The following is a 7,499-nucleotide window of genomic DNA, read 5'->3' on the forward strand; positions in this document are numbered from 1 at the left end:
TCTCTCTCTCTCTCTCTCTCTCTGTCTCTCTCTCTCTCTCTCTCTCTTTCTCTCCATGTCTGTCTGTCTCTGTGTTCAGTCAGTATTATCTTTCCTCCCTACCTATCCCCCTGCCCCCACCCCATTAATGTATAAATACTTTTCATCTTATGCATCTCTATTATGTGATAGCAAATCATCCAATCTCTTAGTACCCTCAGGTAACTTTTTGAAAAAAATAGTATTTTATTTCTCTCACAATTAGATGTTGTAATGGAAATGCAAATTTAAAGATCTTCCCTGCCCCTAGGCTAAAGTGCACCTGGAGCCTGGGGTGGGAGGCTTGTTTTTCAGTAGATATTTCTTGATTGGCCAGTGAGTCAATAAGGTTGTTACATTCTCTGAGCCAGGAGAAGGCTATATAAGCCCTGATGTGTAGCTTTGTTTTGGGGCTCACTTTGAGAAGTGTTCTGTGATTTGATCTGGATTCTGGGAAGCTGTTGTTGAGAGTCCCCTCTCGGCTTTGAAAAACCCAGATGTTGAAACCCAGATGTTGATTTGGTATGGATGTAATGGTTGGACAGTTTGGAAATCTGTCTACTTGATCTGTTTCTCTGACTTGATAATTCTGTCTGTATATTCTGAAGTTCGGGGTGCTGACCTTTTTCCCCTAAACTAGGTGAACGATACATATCTGACTGATTAAAGTAAGCTTGTCAACCCATTTTGAGTTGCTTTCCTTTATCAAAGCAGATCCAAGAACCTGTGGTGGCAGCAACCCTGAGGACACTTGGGGTGCTTGCTGCTACAGATGTCAAGACAGTTTTTAGCATTCATTTTTACAAGATTTTGAATTCCAAAATTTTCTCCCTTTCTCCTCTCCCCTCTTCCTAAGATGGTAGGCAAATTGATAATACATATGCTACCATGTGAAACATATTTCCATATTAGTCACAGTTGTGAAAGAAGAAATAGATCAGAAGAAAAAACATGGAAAAGAATAAAGTGGAAAAAGTATGCTTTGATCTGTATTCAGAGTTCATCAATTCTTTATCTTAATGTGGATAGCAATTTCCTTTGTCCTTTGTATTTATCTTGGATCACTGTATTGCTGAGAACTGAGTTATTCATAGTTGATCATTACATGATGTTGCTGATACTATGTGCAATGTTTTCCTGGTTCTGCTCATTGTACTTTGCATTAGTTATATGTTTCTCCAGGTTTTTCTGAAATCTGCCTGTTCATTTCTTTCTTTTTTTTTTTTTAAGCAATCAGGGTTAAGTAACTTGCTCAAGGTTACATGGCCAGTTATTTCTGGGTGTGGTGCTGAGTGTGTGAGCCCGGATTTGATCCAGGTCATCCTGACACTGGAGCCAGTGCTCTTACTCACTGAGCCACCTGGCTGCCCCTAAGCAATTGGGGTTAAGTAACTTGCTCAAGGTTACATGGCCAGGTGTTTCTGGGTGGGTGCTAAGTGTCTGAGCCCAGGATTCAATCTCCAGGTCAGTCTGACACTGGAGCCAGTGCTCTTACTTGCTGTGCTACCTGGCCGCCCCTGTTAAATTCTTATTGAACAATAAAATTCCCTTAATTCTGTCCACAGATCATGCTCCCAAGTGCTATTTGAATTACCAACACTTGGCATTCTTGGAACAGGTTCACCAGGTTTGGATGCTGGGTCAGTCTGTCTCTGGACCTAGTAATATTTTCTCAATAAATCAAGTCCCTCTGGAGGTAGAGCACAAGAAGGAGAGGAGGAGTTTGAATATAGGCCAGGCATTCAGGAGATGTGGCAGGGCCAGACATGAAGTGAAGTAATGTATAATAAGACTAGAAAGATAGGACAGAGAGAGGTTGTGAAAGGCTTTAAATGCCAAACACCAGCTTATATGTGATCCTAATGCAGAGCTCTTAAGCTTTTTTTGTGCATTGGACCCTTTAGGCAGACAGATGAAACTAATGGATTCCTTCTCCAAAGACTGTTTTTAAATGCATAAAATAAAATGCATAAAACTGCAAAGGAAACCAGTTATATTGATATACATTTTTCAAAACATTAAAAAAAGAAAAATTCACTGTCATCAGGTAAAGGACCCAACTTAGGTTTAACAGGCTTAATTATGAAAATTAAATGGGGATAAAAAGGAATATACCTTCTTCTCAGTAGTATGTAGCACATACACAAAAATTGACCATGTACTAGGGCATAAAAACCTCACAAATTCAATGCAGAAAGGCAGAAATAATAAATGCATCCTTCTCAGATCATGATGCAATAAAAATTACATGCAATATAAAAGGGCCATGGAAAGATAGACTAAAAACTAATTGGAAACTAAATAATTTAATCCTAAAGAATGAGTGGGTCAAACAAGAAATTATAGAAACAATCAGTAGCTTCATTCAAGAGAATGACAATTATGAGACAACATACCAAAACTTGTGGGATGCAGCAAAAGCTGTTATTAGGGAAAGTTTTATATCCTGAATGCAAACATGAACAAAATAGAGAAAATTCAAGTCAATAAATTGGGCATGCAACTGAAAAAGCTAGAAAAAGAACAAATTGAAAATCCCCAATTAAATACTAAATTAGAAATAATGAAAACCAAAGGAGAGATTAATAAAATTGAAATTAAGAAAACTATTGAATTAATAAATAAAACTAAGAGCTGGTTTTATGGGAAAAAAATAAAATTGATAGACCTTTAGTCAATATGATAAAAAAGAAAGAAGAAAACCAAATTACAAGTATCAAAGAAAGAAGAAAACCAAATTACGAGTACCAGAAATGAAAAGGATGAATCTACCTCCAATGAAGAGAAAATTAAAACAATAATTGGGAATTATTTTGCCCAATTGTATGCACATAAATTTGACAATCTTAGTGAAATGGATGAATATTGACAAAAATATAAGTTGCCCAAATTAACTGAAGAAAAAGTAAATTACTTAACCACATTTCAGAAAAAGAAATTGAATAAGCCATCAATGAACTCCCTAGGAAAACAACAAAACTAGCAGAAGCCATATGATTATCTCAATAGATGCAGAAAAGGCTTTTGACAAAATACAACACTCATTCCTATTAAAAACACTAGAAAGTATAGGAATAAATGGAGTCTTCATTAAAATAATAAGTAAGATCTATTTAAAACCATCAACAAGTATTATATGTAATGGGGATAAGCTAGAAGAATTTCCAATAAGATCAGGGTGAAACAATGATGTCCACTATCATCCCTCATTCAATTTGGTACTAGAAATGTTACAGTAGCAATAAGAGAAGAAAAAGAAATTGAAGGAATCAAATTAGACAAAGAAGAGACTAAGGTATCACTCTGCAGATGATATAATGATATACTTAGAGAATCCTAGAGAATCAAGTAAAAAACTACTTGAGATAATAAATAAATTTGGCAAAGTTGCAGGGTATAAAATAAACCCACATAAATTCTCAGCATTCCTATATATTTCTAACAAAATCCAATAGCAAGAGATAGAAAGAGAAATCCCATTTAAAGTTACTGTAGACATTATAAAATATTTGGGAATCTACCTGCTAAAACAAACCCAGGACCTATATGACAATTACAAAACACTTTTCACACAAATAAAGTCAGGTCTAACTAATTGGAAAAACATCCATTGCTCATGTCTGGATCGAGCTAATATAATAAAAAATGACAATTTTATCTAAATTAAATTACATTTTTAATGCCATACCAACCAATTTACCAAAAATCTACTTTATAGAGCTAGAAAAAATGGTAACAAAATTCATTTGGAAGAACAAAGGGTGCAGAATAACAGGGGAATTAATGAAAAGAAATGCTAGGGAAGGTGGCCTAGCCATACCAGGTTTTAATCTCTATTATAAAGCAGCAGTCATCAAGACTACTTGGTACTGGTTGAGGAATAAAGTACTGGATCAATGGAATAGACTGGGTACACAAGACTCAGGAGTCAATGACTATAGTAATCTAGTGTTTGATAAACCCAAAGACTCCAGTTTGGGGGATAAGAACTCACTATTTGACAAAAACTGCTGGGAAAATTGGAATATAATATGGCAGAAACTGAACATAGATGAATATCTAACACCATATACCAAATCAAGTCTAAATGGGTGCATGATCTAGATAGAAAGGATGATACTGTAAGCAATCAGGGAGAGCAAGGAATAGTTTACCTGTCAGATTTATGGAGAAGGGAAGATTTTATGACCAAGCAAGAGTTAGAAAGCATTACAAAATGCAAAATGGATAATTTTGATTACATTAAAGTAAAAAATTTCTGTACAAATGGCTTGGCCAGGTAGCACAGCGAGTAAGAGCACTGGCCCCAGTGTCAGGATGACCTGGGGATCGAATCTGGGCTCAGATACTTAGCACCACACCCAGAAATAGCTGGCCATGTAAACTTGAGCAAGTTACTTAACCCCAATTGCTTAAAAAAAATTTCTGTACAAATAAAGCCAATTTAACCAAGATTAAGAGGGAAGTAGAAAATTGGGAAAGAATTTTTACAACCAGTGTCTCTGATAAAGGCCTCATTTTTAAAATATATGGAGAACTGAGTCAAATCTATAAGAATACAAGTCATTCCCCAATTGATAAATGGTCAAAGGCTATGAACAGGCAGTTTTCAGAGGATGAAATTAAATATATCTATAAGCATATGAAAAATGCTCTAAATCACTTTTGATTAGAGAAATGCTAATCAAAACAACTCTGAGCTACCACATCTCACCAGTCATATTGGCTAAGATGACAAAATGGGAAAATAATAAATGCTGGAGAGGATGTGGAAAAATTGGAACACTAATGCATTTTTGGTGCAGTTGTAAACCGATGCAACCATTCTGGAGAGCAATCTGGAACTATGCCCAAAGGGCTATAAATAACTTCTAGGGTTGTATCCCAAAGAGATCATAGAAATGAGAAGAGGACCCATATGTACAAAAATATTTATAGCAGCTCTTTTTGTGGTGGCAAAGAATTGGAAATGAAGGGGATGCCTATCAATTGGGGAATGGCTAAACAAGTTGTGGTATATGAATATAATGGAATACTATTGTGCTATAGTAAATGAGGAGCAGGTGGACTTCATTATAACCTGGAGAGACTTATATAAACTGATGTTGAGTGAGAAGAGCAGAACCAGGAGAAATTTGTACACAATTACAGACACAATGTATGTGTGATGACTAACTTTTATAGACTGTGCTCCTCTCAGAAATGTAAGGTTATAAGACAATTCCAAAAGACTCATGATGGAAAGACATGGCCACATCCAGAGAAAGAGCTACAGAGTTTGAGTGCAGATTGAAGCAAACTACTTGCTCTCTCTCTTTTTCTTGTTTTGTTTTGTTTCCTCTTACCCATTGTTCATTCCATTGGTTATAATTCTTTACAACCTGACTAATGTTCAATGTGAAGGTCTTTGTAGATCCTGTATTTGATTGCATGCCGCCATGGAGGGGGGGAAGGAAAGGGAGGGGGAGAAAATTTGTAACTCAAGGGATTGTGGAATTGAATGTTGTAAACTAAAAGTAAATAATTAGTTAATTAAAAAAAAATTTAGGGGTGGCTCGGTGGCATGGTAAATAAAGCACCGGCCCTGAAGTCAGGAAGACCTGAGTTCAAATCCAGCCTCAGACACTTAACACTTAATTGCCGTATGACCTCGGGCAAGTCACTTGACCCCAATTGCCCTGCATTCCCCCCTTCAAAAGAGCAAAAAAAAAAAGTTTAGATTATAATGATCAAACTTCACCTAGAGGAAGAGATAAGTAAATGCACCTCTCTCCCCCCCCTTTTTTTTTTGCAGTGGTTGAGGAAAAAGAATATGGAATATTGTCATATTGTCAGACTCAGATAATGTGTTGGTTAGTTTTTTTTTTTTTAAGCAATCGGGGTTAAGTAACTTGCTCAAGGTTACACGGCCAGTTATTTCTAGGTGTGGTGCTGAGTGTCTGAGCCCGGGATTCGATCTCCAATGTCTTCTCAACACTGGAGCCGGTACTCTTACTCGCTGAGCCACCTGGCCACCCCTAAGCAATTGGGGTTAAGTAACTTGCTCAAGGTTACACGGCCAGGTGTTTCTGGGTGGGTGCTAAGTGTCTGAGCCCGGGATTCGATCTCCAATGTCTTCTCAACACTGGAGCCGGTGCTCTTACTTGCTGTGCTACCTGGCCGCCCCTGTTGGTTAGTTTTTGCATTTTTTCTTTCTTTTTTATTCTTTGTTGCAAATGGTATAGTTTTTCCTGTTGAGACTTAGCAAAAAACTACAGGTTGGCAGTAGCAAAAACATTCATTGAAATGTAAAGGTTGATGAATGAAGGTGATTTAGCTATACAAGATCTTAAACTGTATTATAAAATGGTAATTATCAAAACAATCTGGTACTAAGAAATACAGTGGTGGATCAGTGTAATAGATTAGGCACATAATACATTATAGTTAATGACCATAGTAATCTAGTGTATGATAAACCCCCAAATCCAAGCTTTTGGGACAAAAACTCATCATTTGACAAAAACTTCTGGGAAAACTGGAAAATAGTATGGCAAAAGTAGGTATAGTCTGACATTTCACACTGTATACCAAAATAAGGTCAAAATGGGTATGTGATTTACATATAAAAGATGATACCATACACAAATTATGAGAATGTGTAATAGTTTACCTGTCAGATCTATAGATAAGGGAAGAATTTAGGACCAAACAAGATATATAGAGCATTACCAAATGTAAAATAGATAATTTTGATTATATAAAATAAAAAATTTTGCACAAACAAAACCAAATGCAACCAAAATTAGAAGGAAAGTAGAAAGCAGGAAGATTTTTGCAGCAACTATCTCTGATAAAGCCCTCATTTCTTGAATATATAGAGAACTGAATCAAATTTGTAAGACTACAAGTCATTAAAAAAAAAGAATACAAGTCATTTCCCAATTGATAAATGGTCAAAGGATAGGGATAGTCAGTTTTCAGAATAAGAAATCAAAGCTATATATAGTCATGAAAACTGTTCTAAATCACTATTGATTAGAGAAATGAAAATTAAAACAACAAACCTATCAGAATGGCTAAGATGAAAAAAAGGAAAATGCTAAATGTTGGAAGGGATGTGAGAAGACTAGGATACTAATGCGTTATTGGTGAAGTTGTGAATTGATATAACCATTTTGGAGAACAATTTTGAACTATGCCCAAAGGGCTATAAAACTGTGTATATCCTTGTAGCGGCAAGCACCCCAAGCGTCCTCAGGGTTTGCTGCCAACACTGGTTCTTAGATCTGCTTTGATAAAGGAAAGCAACTAAAAATGGGTTAACAAGCTTACTTTAATCAGTCAAACATATATCATTTACCTAGTTCAGGGGAAAAAGGTCAGCACCCCGAACTTCAAAGTATACAGGCAGAATTATCAAGACAGAAACAGATCAAGTAGACAGATTTCAAACTGTCCAACCATTACATCCATACCAAACAACACCTGGGTTTCAAAGC

This window comes from Petaurus breviceps, unplaced genomic scaffold (assembly GCF_028583685.1).
Source record: "Petaurus breviceps papuanus isolate PSGF00001 unplaced genomic scaffold, PetGlider_PUasm1.0 64, whole genome shotgun sequence".
NCBI lineage: Eukaryota > Metazoa > Chordata > Mammalia > Diprotodontia > Petauridae > Petaurus > Petaurus breviceps.